Source organism: Telmatherina bonti (assembly GCF_933228915.1).
Source record: "Telmatherina bonti genome assembly, chromosome: 9".
Taxonomy (NCBI): domain Eukaryota; kingdom Metazoa; phylum Chordata; class Actinopteri; order Atheriniformes; family Telmatherinidae; genus Telmatherina; species Telmatherina bonti.
Window position 1 is genome coordinate 25681022 of NC_136627.1, and position 21809 is coordinate 25702830.

The following is a 21809-nucleotide window of genomic DNA, read 5'->3' on the forward strand; positions in this document are numbered from 1 at the left end:
CAATAAAGTGACAGCAGGCAAATACAACATGGGCAGACATCATTATCTGGTCGAATGAGTTACAAAACCCTCAAAAAGAGGAAATGGAACAGCTAAAGACAGCTCTTTCCATCCTGGTGTGACATGAGATCCAGACCAACACATGTTCAGTCAGTGACACACAACACTACTACACTTGCTACAATAACTGGTAGGGTTTGAACAAGCATCACTTTAATGTGGTTAAAAATAAAATATTTTGCAGCACACAGGTCATCTTGGACAGTTATCGTTTCATTTCAAGTCAACACATTGCAACAAAACATTCTTATTTCCTGGTTTTCTTTTGGTTATGGCATCACTTGATAAGGGTTACATAATTATTATGATAGGGACTGAAATGCATTATTTTTTATAATGTTACAATTGCCATCATGACACCATTTTCGCCCCCTTACTTGGACTTGCTCATGCAACCTAGAGGTTATTTATTCATATAAAATAAATGCCCTACCAATTAATTTAATGTAATTATTTTTAGCTGCACACACACATTGGCCTGTTTTGGGGAGGACAGACCCGTGGCCAATAAGGAAACATATGTAACAATAGAAATGCCCACTAGGGGATGACTAATGGTCTCCCATCCGTGTACAAAGCATCAACTTTCATTATGCCATTAAATATTGAGTCAGTAGATATAGTGATGATGATGGCATAAGGTGCATTTGCCCCATTCTGTTTATTCTGATATTTATTGATGAAAAAACTCCACGTTTTTATCCACAAATGTTCAGAGATGGTGAAAGTCAAATGGTGAACTGGATGTAGAAGTCCACTAACCAGTCGGAGAAATCGTGCTGTTTTTGTCCATGTTTTATAAATATCCTCTGCCTCCACTACAAAATTCTTCTTGGCCCGTACTCGTTTTTTTAAGGATCAAAGAGTAGGAACCATCTTGTCACCCAAAGGACTGACAAAAAAGGGGCACCACCTCGTCTGCAAAACAAAGAAGTTGGGCCAAGATAGGGAGTTGGTAGTAGGGCCCATCTCTGCTGCTTTCTGCGACTGTCTTGGCTGTGATATGTATCTGTGGCGATTCTTGAACTGTAACAAAGAAACAAATAGCATATTATGCTCTACGTAATAGCTTCATAAGCGTCATTGCAGAGTCATTTACCGAGACCAGTGTCTTCCCTGTCCAAACACCACTATTTTCCCCCAGTTATGCCCATTGAGGACTCACTGGTTTTATTTAGTGTCATACTTGAGTCTTAGTAACTTAAATTAGTGATTAGTAACTTAAAGCAACATAGTACCAGTCCACATAAAATACACACAGTACAACACATGGTACTGTCCCCTATAATACTTGTCACATGTGTCATGTGATATGAGACTGAATGGTGTCCAGTGTTGGTGATCAGTGTGCTGACAGGAAGGAAGGGTGTCTCCATCTAAGACTTCCTGCCGTGCTGTGTGACTCAGTGTTGGTTCTTGTCCTGCTTTTTTTTTTTCCTTTTCCCTTTACCAGCCTGTCTTCCTCCAGGGCATGTCTACATCTTTTAGCAGTTTAAGGGGTTTGAGGCTTTTATTTTCTTAAATAAAAAAATTTAAAAAAACTAGCTAAGATCCATGCTGCTTTTATGTAAATGAGGTAAATATGATTGCACACACAGCAGCTTATTTAAACTTGGTGAAGCAGTTCCATGTACAATATGTACAAACACATAAATAAAAAATAGTAAATGATTTAAAGCAAGGTAAGCTATGAAATACTGCAAGAATATACAAAAGTTTCACTGGTTAATAACTTATTAGCTTCATCTAACGTCTTAGCATGGAAGTAAATAACATTTTCCTCTGCATTAGGTCAATAGAGTTTGTTTCTCCAGATCTATCATCTGTGTTGTGTAAATGGGTAAAACTGGAAGGAGTGCGCAGATATTTGTTTACATGTAATTCTTTTGGTACTGTAGGTTGGAAACATATGTTCATGTGAGGTGGTTTTTTATTTGTTTCCAAGGCAAAACCAGCTGTTTCTAACAAATCTAACTAACAAACACACAACTGGCAGTCATTTCACATACATGATTTATGATTCCAAACATTGTCAAGTATTACAAGATTTCTGAAGAAGACGTTTCTCTGTTTTCCTCCTGTGGATGTTCATTCTAAGGTTTTTTTTTTTCTTTTAATGAAGAGCTTTCTTCAGGTTTTGAAATGTACCTCTTCGGTGACTGGATGTGTTCTAGCACTCTCTGGTAACACTACACGGCCCAGTTTATTAGCTTCAAACCATTCTATGATAACATGTCTATTTCATCTCTTTTTCATGGCCTTTTGAAAGATTGATCCAGATTCACTTTATCAGTGCATGGAAACCTAGCTTGTATTTTTGCACTTTAAGATACTTCTTAACAGATTTTAGCCTTGAATCCTGCTGCTTCTTTTGAAGGCAATTAATTAAAAATGACAAAGCACATGGGCACTAGCATATAAAACTGGATAAGACTTAGAACGCCAATGGTTCCTGATTCCCATTTATTGCCTGTCACACCTCTATATTTTGACTATTGCAATAAAATTTTACATACGATGTATAATTTAAAAAAAAAAAAAAAAAAAAAAAAAAAATTATACATATATATATATATATATATATATATATATATATATATATATATATATATATATATATATATATATATTAAAGATCATTTGTGCATCTTGTTTTGTATCTGAAAATTGTCTCCCTTGTTATTTTTTCAGTCCTGTACTGCAAGTTAACCCAGGCTTTGATAATATTAATATCTGAGTTATTTATCACTGAGTGTGTGAACTAGCTGTGAAGAAATGTCATCCAGTAAAGAATTGTGGAAGACAGAATCATTTCAATTTGTCTACATAAGTTGATTGACAAGCTGTAAGTGAGTAATTTAACAGAGAAGTGAGACATGTTGGAAACAAGTTGAAGATGACAGGAGGAAGAAAAAAGAGGAAATGAGAAAACGAGGCTGTGCGGAGAAGGAGTCAGCAACGTTGCAGGTCTCTCATTCCGGCTAATGTCATTAGTGTCACTGTGCAGATCATATGACACGGAGTCACTACTGCTTTTCTTTGTTTGCCTTGACCCACACACACACACACACACATACAAATTCCATGTCATCCCATATCTTATTGAACAAGTTTGATTAGACAAATACTTTCATGGCTAACAAATGGCTGCCTCACACACACACGCACATGCACACACACACTCTAAGATCATGCCTGAAAAGACTGCCGTTCATGAGCGTGCATATCTGAAGGCTCATCAGCTGCAGCCTGTCACCCTTTTTGCTCCATCTTCCTGCTTCTATGTGGATCCAGCCTCTGGGGTTGCCCTCTCGTGTCATCTCAGGGTGCATAAGCCTGCAGACCATATGGGCATTGAGGAGCTTAGTACCCCCCTCCACTCTTGGACGGCCCAGTGTCTGTGGGGAATGCAGGGAATACATCTTATCATCTATTCATTCGCCTCAAACTTCCTGTCTAGACAATAAAAACAAAATAAGTGCTTAGCATTAAGTTAAACCAACTTCTCCTTCTGTCTAGTTTGATGTAAACCTTAACAGTTAAACTTCCTGTAAGCGAGTATAATCCACTGTTTGTTTCAGCAAAATGCAAGATTGTTTTTCTTTTTTATCATTTGGTTTGTGAATCTCAGCAATCCAGAATGGGCAGATGGCTCTATCTTGCTCACCACTGTCTGTCTTCCTCTGCTTCCTCTTTATCACATTTTTTCTGTGCGAATGTGTGTGTGTGTGTGTGTGTGTGTGTTAATGTCTATGTCCATGTGTGAGCTTGCATGTATTTGTCTAAGTGTTAGTGTTTGTGTGTTGTTTTAGGAATATCTACTCTGTGGACCATATGGTACAACACTGCCTGCTGGGCAAAGATAAATCCTGCATGCGAAGGCTGTAAAGACACCAGTGCACACACACACACACACACACACACACACACACACACACAGTCCCCACAATTAGCCCAACTTCAGTATCATGTATTTGTGCATTGTAATTAGTCTGCACCTTCCCGTTGTTGTATAACAATGATCCCCAGCAGGCCTGTGTTGTGTTCATCTGCCAGTCTCACTGCTCTCTTCACCGTTCTTCCTCCTCTCCTCCTCTTCTCTGGCTGATTTGCTTTCTACCTACCTGCCTATACTTGTCTACATCTCATGCTTTCCGTCTTTCTGCTCGGCAACTTGCCTCCAGCTGAGTTGAGTCATCAGGCCTTTTTTTAGAGTCATAATATACAAGTCCTCTTAAACCTTCTTCCGAAAGCTGCGCCCCTCTTTTTCTCCCTTGTTTGTGTTCCTCCCTCGCGCTCTCTGACTGTGAATATGAATGTAATCCTTTACACTTGGATTTCCTGAGATTTGGCCATGATTAACTTACATTGTACTCACCAAGTGGAATGCTGAGGACTATGGATAAGACGTGCAGTCAGGAGATCACAGGTCTCTTTAAGAAAGCTGGAGGATGTAACTGAGAAGAGGGGAAGTCTGATCTCTGCTCAGACTGTCTCTCCCCTTCACCCAATTGTGCATAAGCAGGCGTAAATGGATGACTGCTGAAACATAACCAAGTAGTTTATCTGCATAGTGACATGAAGAATTTGTCCCAGAACATGAACAGATATTGATCATGAGTTTCACAAACTCCTATACAACTGTTACACATCCACCTCATTACATGGTCTTAACGACATCAGCGAGGACACAATTCATCTCTTTGCAATCCTAAACTACATGAGGAGGGCTTAGACAATGGATCAATGGAAATGTCTAACAAAAATTGGTTTAAGAAAAATAAATGTATTTTAAAAGAACAGCTGGCATGAGAAGTATAGTTTCAACTTGCAGGAACACCAACCTGATAGCTGTAAGCGGGATCCTGTCTCTGTAGCTGTCTGCCTGCCTGTGTTTTATACCTGCGTAGACTTGCAAAGAGCCAGACAGAGCAACAGAGCATAAAAGGGGAAGGTCACTTAAATCAAAATACTCCAAAGCTCCCACGCTTCTCCAGTCAGGCTTTCTCTCTCAGATTAGGCAGATCACATAAACCCATTTACAGTAGTGTCTCTGAACACCAGGGTAAACAACGAAACATGCCATTTCCTTTAGAAAGATTGGGGAGACAAACTGTAAACCCCCTGTGGCACAAATCCTCCACCCCCACTGCTTCTTGTGCCACAATGTCTGCTAACTGTCGAACATGGTAACATGGATGAGGGCACAGCTGGGAGAAAAGAGACATGCAAAGGAGTGGGGTGGTGCAGAAGACAGGGCATTTTTGAAACTGGTTAACTGGGGGTGGTTATTTTAATGTTCAACAGACAGAGGCACTGACACACCGATGTGTGTGTGATTTTAGGGATGGGGGGGCTAAAGATATGGACACAAGAACAAAAGAAACAGCATTTGATATGAAACAGAATTTCAGAGGTAGCCCACTAGCTTAGTCACCATGACAACAACACACTTAAACCGCCATTTAATTGGTGCTGTCTGCAGCAATCTGTTGTATCTCTGCACTGCCTACATGTACACTATATCATTACACTGTGATTTGTGGGTATCATGAACAGGCATAAACCTGCTTATGATATGGTGTACCTCACTGTGTCTGGTTTGTAATGTAATACAGTATTACATCAATTTTCTATCACTCTTACACTGTTACACTGTGTTAGGCTTAAATCATTTAGATGATAAAAAAATATTAACTGGTTCGACTGGAAACAGGCTGCATTTGGTGTATTCTTGATTAAATATATCAGATATAATCTAAGGATGGGTTGTTATAAAGGGTGAGAGATCAGGAGGTGAAAGGAGGGGTAATTCAACCACAGGCTTCATGGAAAGTCAACAGATTAAGCACATATTAAAAGTCTGAATACTGAATTTATTGGTCACACACATACTCCAACATTTGCACACGCTATTTTCTAAAGCAAATAACATTTAAGCCCCAGGCTTGGGTACAAGAGGATGTTGTTTTAACATCCTTCATCCTCTGTTTCATCACCTTTGATAGTTTTCAGTATGTAAGTATATTCTTGGCTGAACACACTCCAGAAAATGTAGAAAAGTCAAAAGGAGATTTAGGAGCACATGCTGGTGATGGTAACGTGGTGGGCAAAAGGCATTTTATTGTTTCTAAAGGTACAGAGCTCTGAATGTGTCTCATGCTCCCTGTGGGTTATTTGTCTATTTTCAGAGAAGTGTAGGCGGTAAAGAGTAAGCGTTCAAGCCAGGACAAGATGGAGATATTCTCTCAGGTGTGAAACAGCTGTAGTTACAGAGAAGTGCATGCAGGACATTTAACAGATAAGAATCACACTTCAAATGATATTATAATATCAGGCTAAATGGAAACTCAAGGAATGTTCTGTCATCCTACTTTCATTGTGTTCATCCAGCGCCAGCGTCAGCGTCGAGCCAGATGATTATCCACAGATGTTTATCTCCAGTTGTGTTTTTGTGTTGATTTTTCAGTTAAAGAGACAGAAACAAAAAGTTAGAGCTCCTGTTTGTGCAAAGAGAGGTGGGAATAGTGGGGTGGTTTACATGCGGTATGTTTATGATGTGTTTGTGCAAAAGAAAAGAGAATGATCAGGACAAAAACCCAGTTTGTTCGTAAGGACAGGGCCCTAATAACTTCTAAATATTTAAAAGTTTCTCTTTTGTTTTGTTTAATGTGTGAGCCAAGCTGTGGCTGGTTTTTAAAATGGCAAAAAAACAAGTTGTTTTTGTTTTATTAATCATGAAAATTACAAATCAAGGCTAAACAGCAAGGACAGTGTTAACAAAACACAAGGACTACAAAAAAATTAGAGAGTTGAACAGTTTCATAAAAAGCATACAGTAGGTGCTCTGATGTAAAAACCCTCAGACTCCGCTGTGCATTCCTGTGGACTGAATTCATTCCCCAAGCCTCCTGGGGAACACACACACACTCTCACACACATGCATAAGCTGCGTTTGAGCCTGCACTTGATAAGATAGGGTTGGGTTACACAGCTTGCAGGCAGATACCATTGTAACCGTTGACAGGAAACGATACATGGTAGGATGGTTTGGCTCCATATTTGCTTGGCTGTTTGAGTCACTGTGTACGTGGTTCTTGTTTGAACATTTGACCTCACCCCTCCCGTCAAATGTTGCCCAAATACTTCCCCAAATTCTCTATTTTCCCTTGAATAATACTGCTTTTGACTCCCAGACGGTCTGAGCTCTTGTGCTCTGTGTGAATGAGAGTGGCTCCCCCCATAAAGCAGAGTCAAAAGACGGGAATTATACTGCAGGTCAGTCTGCATTCTGCCATTTGGCCACCAGACGGGACAGCGGGGCCACTGTACTAGTTGGCACCATTGTGTTGTGTTGAATGAAGTCCCTGTCATGGTCTCACAAACACGCTGACCTTGCTCTTTTTTTTCAAGGCAAGTTTGTCCCAAGTTTTTTTTTTTTTTTTTTTTTTTGTATATGTAACTTTTCTCATGAAAATACAACACTGATATACAGGGAAAAAAAGAGAAAACTTAAGGCCTGAGGACTGGAAACCAGCTGAGAAAGAAAGAATTTAGCCTGAGAGGAGGATGGTGTGAGCAGATGATAGAAAATGGGAAGCAGCCAGATTTGTCTGAATCAGACGTGGCGTGTTGGACAGCGCTGTCATTCTGCTGTATTCTGGGCCACTCACTAACAGTGGATCTGTGGCAAGCTTAGAGGTGTGGGTGGAAAAGCTGACATGAAATGGGAGCTATTTAGAGAGCTGCTCTGCCTGTAATGACTGAGTGACAGGACAGTGAGGTGTAAGATTGATGCAGAAAGTGATTTTGCAAAGATGATCGTGTGTAATGTTCATGGAAAGCAGCTGAGAGTTGTCAAAGTGGATGATCTTCTTGTCTCTGGGGGGAAAGTGTGTGCGCTGTAATTGGAACGAAAATGCCAAGTTTATGTGTTCCACGAAATACACACATTCACAGCATCCTACAGAGATGAACTCAGACTGACCTTGTGACACACATCAATAATAATCTGCATTCACAGACTTTGAATCACAACTGTGTCACCAAGTAAAAGCACAAAAAGATAAATAAATAAAAGCAAAAGGGGAAAAGAAGCAAACTATGAAGATGCCTGAGGAAGCTGGGCTGGAAGGGGACTGAAATAGTTTTGGTGCAGCATGAGTAAGACTTTAATTGCTAAGGAACAGGAATGTGGTCCTGTGTTGTGTGTTACTTCTCTGCAACATGTACATCTTCCCCTGTTTGTCTCCAATAAGAAACTCGTCATTCAGTTTAAATACTTTTTTTTCATTAATTTGAATTTCCAGACATCCAGCTGTATCATAATTCAGCTGGTTTTGAGCTGGAATTTTACCCGTGCAGTGTCTTCGTAAGGTGGCTTGTGGCGTCACCACTGTATGCGCCACGTAGGTCCACAGACAGTTCTTCAAGACCCAACATGCAACCCTGCTTGAAGTGCAGTTATGCCAAAATACAACCCAGTAATTGGTTAGTTAGTGATTACGTGTTTCTGGATATCTGAAAATTCACACTGAATTTGTGCTGTAACCATAAAATAATCCCATCAACATAGTTTAAATTTAAGATCGGCATTTAAGATTCAAGATTGGATATTCTTTAAAGTAAAAAAAAAATGTTCGTATGTAAATTATGAACTTCCCTTAAAATGTTGTGTTGTTATCTAAGTGTGTAACAATGTTGTTTTTAAGCAGCGACAGTAGCATTTGGGATGGAGACTGCAGCAAATCCAGCATGTCTCAAGCCTGAGCATAAACAGTTATGATGTTTTTACTCCCACTCTTTAGTCAAGCAATGCTGAATATGTCAAGTATGACCATGTTTCATCACTTCACCCTGTCCGCTCCATACATACTGCATCATACAGTTTCATAACAATGTGTGAAATGCAGAAAACATATTTTGCTGGTATGTTTAAGACAAATGAAGTCTTCTACATGTCAAAACTAGAAAAAGATTTTTCGTTCGTTCACTTCTTCCCCAAAATCACACAATTGCTTTAAAAACATGTCTTTGGTCTCTTTCACACTTTCCTTTCTGTGTTTAACACTTTTATGATCTGATTAGCACAATAAGAGCATCATCTTCTTCCCCTTTTCAGGTCAACATCTGTCCCCTTTGCTTTTTCCAACCAGAAAGTCAAACTAGCTGCAGGGTAAATGGTAAGTCTGTTGTTTATGTGTATTTGTGTTTCTGCATGGAAAGACATGAAGCTATGGACCCCAGGAGTCCTGTCACAGATATTTGGAATCCAGAAGGTAATCAATTTACCCCTGATCATGACCCCTATTGATGGGTTTCAATTGTTACAACTAATTTCCCAGAATACCATGATGACTTAGAGGCTGGAGGGAAAACTTTTTTGAAGGTTTTAGGATGGGAGACAATGTAAGTATTTCATTTGTGTTTTTTTTAGGCTGTACTTCACCTCCAGATAGAGGAAGTCTAACATTTACAATTGATTTACCGGCTAACTCAAGAAATTATGCCATTTCAGCTTTGTGTCCAGTTTTTTACCTTCATAAATTTTTGTCTTTTTTTTTTTTTTTTTTTTTTTAAATTCTGAGAATGTGTCTTCGTCCAGCTTAAAGATTTAAACAATTTTTCAGTGGGATCTAAAAGGATTTTTTAAAAAGATTCTTCACAACATGGGTGAAAATGAGCTGCTTGCTGGAGGTCTGCGCTTTCCAAGTACTTTTCTAGTTGGATGCGTTAACATACACTACCAGTCAAAGGTTTGGACACATTTTTTCCATTAAATCAAAATGTATGGTCACTTGTTTTCTTGTGTTTTAAGTGTTTCATTAGCTCCATTTCCGTTACCCCTAGAACTGCACAAAACCTCAATTTTGCAATATAAAAACATGAAATGGAAACACCTGCTTTTTAAAAAAACCTCTCAAATATTTCTAAAAAGTTTTTTATGCTCTCATGAAGTCGTTTTTCTGACATGTTGATATAGAAATTAATTCCAAAGTGTAATGGAAACACCTTTTTCATATTTACATCTCTGGATTCTTTTTCTGGTGAACATGGCGTAGTGTGGAGTTTTACAATGAATTAGAAATGAACATGAGGATGACAGACTTAGGAAAGCTGTGACAAATTTGCCATAGCAAATAGAAAACCCCAAAATAACACTACATGACTATATGGACACAATTCATATAGAAGCCGGATGATATTTTACTTATTTTACTTATGCTGTAAACACTGTTCATTGAAAACACCTGCTAACTGCAACTGCTATTTGTCGAAACTTACAAATATCACTTTTATTTTGTGTTGACATTCTGTCATGGTGGCGGTGAAGGTGTGGACCCCAGCAGAGCTGAGAAACAGGGATGCAAGTTTAAGACTGATTTAATGCGAACAGAAAAAAACTCAGGGGACTAACACAATGATCCAGCAACTCAAGACAAAAACTGAAGTGTACAGATACACAGAACACAACGAGGCACAAGCAAAGCAGATTAACTAAATGAACCCAGGTGAACTACTGAATACAGACAAAGGCAAAACAGGAACAACCTACAAAATAAAACAGGAAACCAGGAACAAAGGACACAGGGAAACATAACCTCATGACAAATGGAAACACAACTAATGACATTTTGAATAAAAATCATCTCTAGTGTAATCTATTTAAACAAAGAAATACTAATTGAGTGCTTGATACACTAATAAAGAACTTGGAGAGCTACAGCTAAGGGTTTAGTTTACTCTTCAGAAAACTGCTCTCCTATAACAATGTTGTCCCTCTTTATATTTGCTATAATTGCATCTTGTTTTATGGGTGGGACAAAGAAGAAAAGGAAAGAAGTAGATGTAAGAAGAAAAAAAAGACCCACAGAGTTAATGCACTTTATCACACTTCATGGGAGAGGAATAAACTAGACTACAAATGATAAACTCAAAATTAATAAGTGATGATGTCTTATTATGTGTCTTATGTGATGTTTTCATTAACAGAGTTGTAGTCATGCTGATGAAAATTAAATTAATTACAATGTTATAAGGCAGTGGTTTCCTGCAGGGTCCCCTTATCATCGACGACAACAATGCGGAGCCCCCTGTCCCTTCACATGAACCAAAGAAGCGTACTAAGAAATGCCTTTTTAGTTTTATTGGCTGTATTGTAGGTAACTATAATCAAAACTGTGTCAGTACTATTATCCATTCTTCTGCTTTAGTGTGAAACATTTTAAACCAGAAATCTTTGCAAACTACTTCAGGTGAGTAGAATTTTCTATGAGACGATGCCGCTTGAATAAAACAACTTTGCTATATGTGATAGTTGGATAGTTTATTTCTAAAGTAACCTGCAGGCTTTTCTTTGTGTTCAGGATGAAAAGTCACCAATTGGTGTTGTAACTTGTCTGGCTTCATACTTCAGTATATTACATGATAATAATTTGGTATTATTATGGTATTATATATTATTTTGGTATTATATTTTAAGACTGTCGACTCATTATTACCCACCATTGATTATTACTGTTACTGGTCAAGCAGGGACAGATATGCTCCATCATAATTTGTTCTCTTTTTATATTACTTGAAGTCTCTCTTGTACATTTATCATATTTTCCAATGAGTACTTTTGCAAATTCATCCAGTGTAAAAACTCCCAATTTTTATTTAGCCTTGCCGTGCCCTGATCTTAGTTTAAAATGTCACCTGATCAGGACATCACATCTTAAACTTTTATAATTCTGAAATAACTTGGAAAGCATCTATTTGTTATATAAAAATCTTAAGGCGGGACGAAGCCCAAACTGTTTCAGGAACCTAACAATGTCTCTGCTGGAGGGAGCATGGGTAAGTGCACCAATGTGAGGACAGATTTAAATTTTTATTCAATTAAAGGGTTCATTGAGCAGCTTTGAGGAGAGTAATTAGTTGATTTGATAGGTTTAGTGAAGCGGTGCAGGGGTCATGAGGAGTGGACTGGGCAAGGAGTTCAGGATGACTCAGCGGCAGCAGGAGGCAGAGATGAGGAGCTCACATGGTTGGAGGGCTACTGAAGGCACTATCATTAAAAAGTTGGAATGAGATGGTAGGCCACATTACACAGAAACTAAACATCGACTCGATTCTCGTTTGTAAATATGACGTTGTTCATTAAGGTATGGCCTCTGTTCATAAAATTTAAGAATGGGCATATCAATACTCTGGAGTCAATACTTCGATATCTGCCAGTCAAAATATTTCTATTTTTTTTATGTCAAGATATCACTTTGATGATAAAAAAAAAAAAAAAAAAAAAAAAACATGCCGTTTACTGTCAATTCTAAGAGTTTTGGGCAATGAAATTACAATCAATATCAGTATTAAACTAATGGTATCCTATCGACAGGAAAAGTGCATTATCACCCATCCCTTCTTCAAATGTTCTGATCAATACAGATTCGGTCTATACACTTAAACGCTTTCTGACCTTAAAACTCTGTGTTCCACATTCGTTTTCTGGCACAATGACTTCTATTATGTGGAGTTCTAGAGCCCCAAGGCTGTGAAAGCACAGTATACAAATTCTTTATCCGGGACACCGCATGACGTTGTAGCCAAGTTTGGTTTTATGCACCGTGTCACATGGTAGCAAGATGATACAACACACTGGCTGTTATGAACACACACCGTTGCTGATTCAGTGGAGAGACAGAACAAGATATGAGACAAGAGTCAAGATATGACTCTTGTCCAGTCTTTTACAGGGTGAAGAGAGCTTGCAGTACAAACAGGATGCAAGATGGTTGCCAAGTTAGCACATCACTAAGAGAATTGCAACTGTTCTGCAGTGTCTCTGTTATGTGATTGTGTAAACTGACAAACTACTATTAAGTCTCAGCTCTTTTAATGACACAATAAACTAGAGGCATAACAAGTTTCAGTATACAAACTGTCTAAACTGCTAGAAAACACTGCAAACATTGTACCCACTGAGCATGATTATATCAGTTTGATCTACTCAATTCTGACAGGTACAATTAGCTAGAATGCATCCCTGTCACAAAAAGATCTTGCAAAACATGAATTTATGTGATTTATTTTATTTAAAGATTCATGTTCTGGTGAAATATACATGTCAGTTGCTAAACTTGATCAATAATGATTGATGCTATTTAACAAATGTTTGAAATAATAGTTAGCTATGTTGCAATAACAATAGTTAAATGATGAAAACTTAAAAACAGTAATGGATAAACAAAAAACAAACAAACACTTTTTTGTGAATTTACATACTTAAAGTTGCGATGGCTCAAGCAGGTTTACGATTACTAATCTTAAATATAATTTTTTTCTAGTCAATAAAAGATTTGTTCTATCAAACGACAAAGCAGGAAGTTAAAGAGCTAAGGACCCCGAGGGTTCAAAAGTAAAAACTGCTCATTTGTGTTTTTAAAAGTTTTGATTATTTGTGTTCATTTTGTCAATCTATGACGTTCCTTTGCTTCTATTTTGTAATAATTCCATATTTTTTTGTGGTCACTGTGTTTTTTATGGTAAATGTACAACTATATAAATTTCCCTTTGTGGTTGTTTTGTGTCTGTGATCATTTTGTTTCTTAGTTGTCACTTTGCATCTTTACAGAGTCAGTGGTTTTGTGTTTTTTTTTTAAGTTTTTTTTTTTTTTTTTTTTTTTTTTCAATCATTTTGTATCTGTGTAATGACAACAGTCACTTCATACAAAGATCCATTCAAGGTCAATCAGCCCAACTGGACAATTCACCTTTAATTTTCCCCTCAACTGTCCCATTTAAAAGATGGATCAAACTTCTGTCAAGGTCCACATCTGCGTCTCTCTGCAGAGCCACAGAACTTAAGCAAAGTGAACCCAGATGGACAGCAATACAGCCTTCAAAAGACTGACAAGGCAGAGCCCATCGAGCTGACATGGAGTTGGCATAAAACACACTAATTGTTTGCTGATTGGTAGAAAGTTATGTCAAGCTAAAAATGCCAAACTCAAGCTGACACAACTAAAGCAGTGACTGCATGAAGAGGAAATATGTGGCAGCATTAAAGTGAAGAACAATCATCCATTGTAAAGTATCTGAGCGAACACAGATGATCTATCTCAAAGCAGACAATTAATAAATTGTATCCCAATAAAACATAAATTGCTAAACTTATTGTTTATTAAATCTAATATATTCTTTAGACGGGAGAACACATTTTTATAAAGCATGCTAATGTCCTTATTTTTGTTGCCAAAATGTCTGCTATTTATAAAGTCAAAGTAGGGGGAAAAACAAGCAAAAGCTTTTCAGGAAACCCTTAAGAACAAGGCTTAAGGGGTTTTTTTTTTGGTTTTTTTTTTTTGCAATTAGATTTGTATTTTGGGGAAACTTTTCTCAGGCTGTTAAAAAAAAAACTCAGAATACTTGATGAATCTGCTCCTTCGGCTTTTAGTTATTGGTCCTGCTGATCTACTGAAAAAAATTCTTCCAAGAACATCTGTTTGTTTTAACTAGTGTCGTGTTGTCTATCTAAGTCTCTAAACATACCCTTTGCTTGTTATCTTTAGGTATTTTTTCTGTTGGCTTGGCAATACCACATTTCCAGACCATCCTGATAATGTGTGATAATAGATCAGCGGGAATCCTGTGTGTTACTCTCGTACCATCAGGACACTGAAACAGAAATTCACGCAGCTGCCACCTTCAGCTTTGATCTAATTCTGCCTTCCCTGACCGTGCCCAGTAGCGCATGTTTCAATGCCACATCTAATGCTACATGCCAAATACGATGACATCATCATCCTGGGGCAAAGAGCCAATGAGAACCCACAGGGGAGAGTCAATCACGGGTCATTGCAGCAAAGTCAGCCAATCAGCACAAGCCAAAAGACTTGTAACCATGGTGATTAGCTTGGGTTCAAATATGTGTATATGTGGCAGATGTCCCCTGTGTTGGTTCCATATGCACTTGTGCATGCAGGCAGGCCTGCTGCATTAATGCTAAACTCTGGACAAGTGTAACAGATATAAAGCTCTCATCCACTCAGGAAACACCACTCAACTCTGTTACATATACCTTATCCATACATTATGTAATCGATACATATTGCTTCTTTGTGTTCCATCTGCTACAAGCATTTCCTGTTTGGTCCATATTCTTTTTTTTTCAGCCATTGTAACTTATAGCTATGGTAATTACAGTTGTTAGCCCTCTTCTGTATTGTTCTCTGAGAGGATGGATGAGGAGACGCGTGGGTGGAAGTGGAGGGAGCGGGGAGGGGAGGTAAGGACAGCGAGCAAACATCACTGCTGAGTAGGAGAAGTACAAAAGGCTGTGAGTCAGAGGAAAAGCAGAAGCGAGGAAGAGAGAGGTATGCTGAGAAAAGGTCAATGTGTGGAGGGCTTTTTTAAAATGCCAAAAGACTGACAAGGCTCAGGAATGCTGCGGCTTTAATGTTCATATCGGCCATGGAGCTAGAGCAGGTTTCTCACGATGAGCGAGAAGGAGAGGGTGGAAGCATTGCTATGCTGAGGTAACACTTGAAATCGTATTGCACAACATACTGAGATGCGTTAGTGTCTTTTTATAGAATACAAAAAAATAGACTGGGTTTGAGAAACGGTCTGCAAAGTGCAACTCCTTACAGTCAATAAAAATAAAACAACACACTTACTTTTTGCCTTGCCTGTTACGTCCTCATTCATTGCTTTTTTTCACACCATCATTACAATAAGTGTAGCTGCATTCCTGCCGTTGTTATCCAAATTGTCTGTGACTGAATTATCTTAATTATATGCAACAGTACTTTGGTCAGCCGGCAGCACAAGAGACAACACAATCTAGACATAAAAACAGCTCAGACCTCTGATTCCCATCTTTTCTGTTGGTGTGGTGAATGTTTTGCTCCCAGTGCTCATCTTAACATGTTGTCACAAATCGGTTAAGTTCTGTCTTCATCAGACTGGTACTGCCACCGTCCAGTCAAAGCTGAACTTGCATTACTTTTTTCTTTAATCACACCTCTTCCAGTGCTTCTCCAGGTCATGTTTCAGTGTTTTAAGTTGGTTTTATATAAAGAACCAGCTAAGAACAGCCTCAGTTTTCCACAGTCAGAGAAATTCTCTTTAATATTGATAGTATTCAAATTTTCTGAGATGGACCCTCAGTGCACAGTTTATCCTAAAGATCTTATAGTCTTACTTTTGTTCCCTGCAAACCTCCGTTTTAATATCACCACTTGTCTGTAAATGCTGTTCTAAACAACTACTAATGCTCAAAAATGTTCTTTACAACACCAACAAGCGATTTCACAGACAATTCAGTATTTATTAACCAAAACAAATTTAAATACAATATTTTAAGCTGAATTTAGCAGTGCTAGCTAGCGATACTGAAGTAGCACAATGTAATTTCCAACCTTATAACTCTGCATTAGTTCCCCTTTTTAATGGCACAGCGACATTTATTGTGTGCATTTCTGGAGCTGTCAGCAGCGTCCTGAGGCTTAGGACCAGTTTATGTGAAGACAGTAAACCGGAAAGATTTGGTTGCATCCCGGCTTCTCATTTACATGTTTACGGAGTTTTAGCTGGGTTAAACTGCGAAGACTTGACATGGGTCGCCAGAGTGAAATGCTTTCGAATCGCAAGATAAGTCCTGTCTGTGTCAACTGGAATCGGAACTTTTGAACCACAATGACGTCTTTCACATCATTTTTCACAATCAGACCCTCATAAAAAGCACAACAACAATGGTGGACCTCCTTTTCATGTTTGTGCCGCGGCAGGTTTCTAATTCATTTGGTCTTGTGAAGGAAAATCTAGAATAACATCTGTGTTGTCAGCGAAGACACAGAGGTTACATGCGGCACATAACCAGCGGTTAGCATGCAACACTTAAGTTGTGTTGTGTTTATCTGGAAACATAGCGCACACCTGGGTGTGGGTGTGTTTTACTGCTTTCCAGAGGTCTGGCATGCGCACTACATCGTTTCTAGTTTTTCCCTGCATGGAGGGATGGATTTGTTTGGGTTCTCTCCAGGTTCTCCAGCTTCCTCCACCGTCCACAGACATGCATGTTAGGTTAATTGGTTACTCTAAATTGCCTGTGAGTGGCCCTGCGATGGACTGGCGAGCTGTCCAGGACAGGATAATGAATGAATGAAATACGCTAAGAAAAATGTTTTGCATGGAATCATTGTAGTGTAAAGAGAGCCTTAGCTGGATTTTGCAAGTTTTGCTTCCAGCTGAGTTTTTCTTCAGCACTGCATCACACACAAGCAAACAGATATGAAGACAACGCCTTTTTTAAACATACACAATGGTTGATCCAGCCAAGAAATGTGAGAGGACATTATCAGAGAGGAAAATACACAGAGCAAGACAAAAGACAAGAGTCAACATACAACAGATCTTTACTGTCTGGAGAGAGCTCACAGTACAGGTAGGATGCAAGATGGAATACGAATCAAATGTTACTCATGAAACCTTAAAACCATATGTTTAAATGTTTAAATATGATTAAATATAGCATTTGTGTTTCCATCTCTTTGTTTAGTAAAATACAATGAAACTACAATAATTTTTAGATTTTTTTAAAACATAAAATTACAAAGCATTTTGCTCATTGAAAACATTTAAGTGTTTTAAGTGGTACCACGGGGTGTCGCTGGCTTGCTCACTCCTGTTACATAAGTTACAGCAAAGCTGCATCAGTAATTACTGATGCAAAAAATGAGTCGCTGAAGACAATCTTGCTCATCTATTGGCTGGATTGCAGGACAACTTCTACTTCCTCCACATCAGAACAAAACATGGAGCTGCATCAGATTCTAAAGGTCCTGGGTTTGAGTGTATTTCTATCAGAGCTTTTACTGTGTTCATCCACAACCAACCAAACACCATTTTCCTAGCCAGCACCACCTATTGTCATAGACACATTTATGTTTTGTATGTTTTGTTCATGTTCACCCACAATGCCCTGCGTTAAACCTGCAGTTGTCTTTGCATTCTAGTTCGCTTCCTGTATTTGGTTCACTTGAAGCTCTGAAACCTATGCCTGTAGGCAGAACAAAGTTAGTTTCTTTCTTTTCAGAGTTTGTTTGAATATTCACACCTCCTTAAACTAATCAGACTTTCTGAGCAAATGAACAAGGCTTTAAAATGGATGTATTGAATCCTGGTGTAAATGCACCCTGTGTCTGGCTCTGCATCTGAACCAACACACTTTGGATTTGATGCTGTCATGTCTCTGGATCATAGCTGTAATTTATTGGTGGAGTCGGTGTGGAAGTGTTTTCTCCACCAATGGCGTAATCAAACGTTTTCATTGGGGTGGCCAAGTTACGATAGAAGTTTATGCACAGCAGCAAATATTGTCAAGAAAACTGACAGACCATTTATTGGTGTGTTACGTTTTTTTTTTTTTTGTTTGTTTGTTTTTTTATAAAAGGAGTTAATATTATAATAATTTTTCTTCTTCCTGCTTCTTTTCATGCATGATGGTGCATTGTGCTTTGTTTTGTTTTGTACCATACAGTCATGTTTTGCTCTTGCATGACCACATGAGAAATAAACTGTCAAACAGAAACTGGAAATCAGTATATACCACAAATGCAATTTCCAGTTGCATCATGGTTAACTTGTCTGTCTGGAAACCCTTACATAACAGCTCTGAGCCCTTTCCAATACAAAAACAAAACTCTTTGTTCATATTTTAAAAATATTACACAAAATATTAACTTCGCATTAAAAAAAAGAGCAAATTGGTATGAAAACTTGTAAAGTTCTAAAGTAACCAATGAGCAAAGCTCAACCAATCAACACAGTTGCAGCTGTCCTTGTTGCTGCTGAAATCATGTGACTGAAGTGAATAGGTCTTTTTTTAATTACTTGTTTGTTTTTTTAAGATTCAAGATAACTTTGTTGTCTGTTCTACAGTAGAAACAAAAAATTGTAACATAAGAGTGACAGAAGGTTGCCCACCAAACACTAAGCTAGTAACATGTCTGCCATAATTCACACACTGTTAGCCTCACATATAATGTTAAATTAGTTGAATGAATATCATGAACATTTGTTGTCACCTTTTTTCATTCATTCAGAAAACAGAGATTAATGTTTCAGAACAATACTCAGTTGAACATTTTTATATACTTTATCGAATGCAAAAGAGCAACATAAAGTGTTTTACAGCATGAATAAGATCACTAAAGGACATAAATATTAGAATAAGTTAAATAAAACAATAGAAATTAAAAATGGAAAATGATAAAAGTAATTTGCTAATTACAATGAATATTAATATAGATAAAACAGATAAAAACTAAGCTTAGCTTTCTTTAGTCCCATTTTACAGACCCTGTACATGAAAAAACTTAAAGAATACTGAAAAACTATTCATGATTTTTTTGTACTTAGAACAAACAGGAAAAGAAAATACATAAACATAATCAGAGATGTGTGATTTGATGCTAAGGAAAAAAAAAACCTTAAACTTTGCTCCCATCTAAGATGAATGCAGATTCCTCCACATGTTTTAAAGAGTCATTTCAGACACTTAGCACCACACATTACAGCACTAATGTTTTCCCAGACAGATTTATGCAAATGCTCACAACTGTGGTGAAGACTTTTGGTTAAAGCCTCCAGGTTAATCAGCTTACCTACAAAAGAATGAAGGGTAAGGCAGTAATCCTTGGCATTTGGTACAAATAGATGCTCTTTCATTTCTGTATTGTATGCAATATTTCAGATGTAAGCCTATTAAAGGATTTTATGAGTTTTCTTTATTTACCTCTTTTTAAACAATAATCTGGATCACAGCTGGTGACTTCTAACTCGAGAGCTTGCAGTTTGTGGACTTCAAGTGATTGATATTTTGGGCTGGTATTCTCTTTGAAGAGAGTTGATATCAGTGGAGTACCACTGCATCAGAGAGAAAATCCATCCTGCTGAACTGACCAGCAGAGATCAGCAGGTTTGTAACTTTTTATAAATAGTGGAGTGCTTTGATACGCCTGCAGAAGATCACTGAAATAATACATTTGTACATAAACTACACGGTTTATGTATCTATATACTTTATTTTACTGCTAAAATGCATTTTATGTCAAGTGGACAAATGTAGCCTCTGCTTTGCTGTTTGCATAAAAGTAACACACTAAAACTGAATTTAAGCACACAGATCTGACCCTCCTATTTGTCATATTCGGAACATTTGGACAAAATATCAGGGTTTGAAGATTTATAAAGGTTTAACTTGTTTTACATGTGTAACATTACAATCTGCTTGACTTTGTGTTAGTCAGAATGAAGCCCACATTTAACGTGCTTGCATATTACAAAAGAAAAGAAAAAATAAATTTAATATACATGTAAAGATACTGAAAAAGTATGAATAGTATGAAATAGCATGAGCTGGTGGAATAGCTCCTGCATCTAAATAGATGCTCCAAATGCTCATGTTTTAGCATCTTCTCGTATAAAAGAGAGTAAAGCTTCACTACAAATGAAACTGAACCCCTGGAAAACCGTCTCGTTTCGTTTATGTTATAAATGACTATTATTAAGTTAATGTGTCAACTTGTGAGTAAAGCATTTCCGGACTGTTGCTGTAATAAAACTGATTTTATAATCACAACCTTTCATAATTAACTGTACCTTAAAGACAACCCTTGTGTGTTAAATTCAACTTTATTTGAATAGACTAATATCCCACAGAGAAGTTTAGAAGTTGCAGGAATTCTTAAAGATTTTTTTGCCACAATCCAGGATGTTGTGATGTCAGACATACTGCAGTCTGTAACCTGATTTGCTTCCCTTGCAGTTCGAACTTTTGACCTCTGAATTTGCCAATGCTGATAGCAGTTTATGTATCATCCCTACAGGATACTTTAGTAAAGAAAAGTTCCCTCCATTTCAGTGTACACACTAAGCCACTTGCTAAAATTTGTAAAACGGTAATAAATTGTGTTTTAAACCTTAATACAGCCACAAACAGCAACTTCCAATGTGAGGATGTAATATAATGTTCTCGCCACACTGTGCAGCTCCCCTCTGTCTGCCTTGTATTTCCTGCTCTGAAAGTCTTGCTTTTCACTGTCAGACACAACCTGATTGTAATTCTCATTGAAAGTAAGTAAGTTTCTTTCTTCATCCCAGGTGGTCTTCTCAGCTTTGTCTTATTAATTGAACTTAATTCTGTTTTTATAATTAGTTTTGAAGCAGGCTTTGTGCAGACAAGCAAAAGCCAGCACAGACAGACAAAGCCATTTGTTTTTGCTTTATCAGTCTTTGGAAGGGAATATAAAATGCAGATAAGTAGGCTTTCTGTGGATATAAGCTCAGTTTAAAGAAGATTTAAACTTCCTAGTCTATAAACTGAATTTCTTCTTTGTTTAAAAATATATGAGAACAATTACTCCTCTTGTTTTCTTCTGTTTTATTTTTCATGCTTGTCTTCATTCAAAGCTATCTTTTGCCATCACCCAAAAAAAGTCAAGGTCCCAGTTACAAAACATCCTTACCTGCACTACGATGAATACTTGCTAGGGCAGTGATTGGTATCTGAGTCCAGAGTAAAGACATTTATTTATTTATGCAGTTATTGTAAACAAGACAACCCAAGGTTTTTGTTTTGTTTTTTTTACCCGTAAAGACCAGAAAATTTGGAGAACAGTGGCTGTTTTACCTGTGGGCATTTGAGGGGGAAACAATCCAATAGGGTAAGCTTCTGGATTCCTGTAAAGAGCATAATGAGGACA

The 21809-nt window shown here is 37.7% G+C and overlaps 1 long non-coding RNA gene across 1 annotated transcript; it reads right to left on the bottom strand.

The window, feature by feature from the left end:
* Positions 1-200: 200 nt before the first annotated feature.
* Positions 201-4197, bottom strand: LOC306760895. The gene is made up of 3 exons (XR_013771460.1): positions 4059-4197; positions 3256-3458; positions 201-1086 (listed from the first exon to the last, which is right to left on the bottom strand). It is a non-coding gene; the product is annotated as an uncharacterized lncRNA (long non-coding RNA).
* Between the last annotated feature and the right edge of the window lie 17612 nt (positions 4198-21809).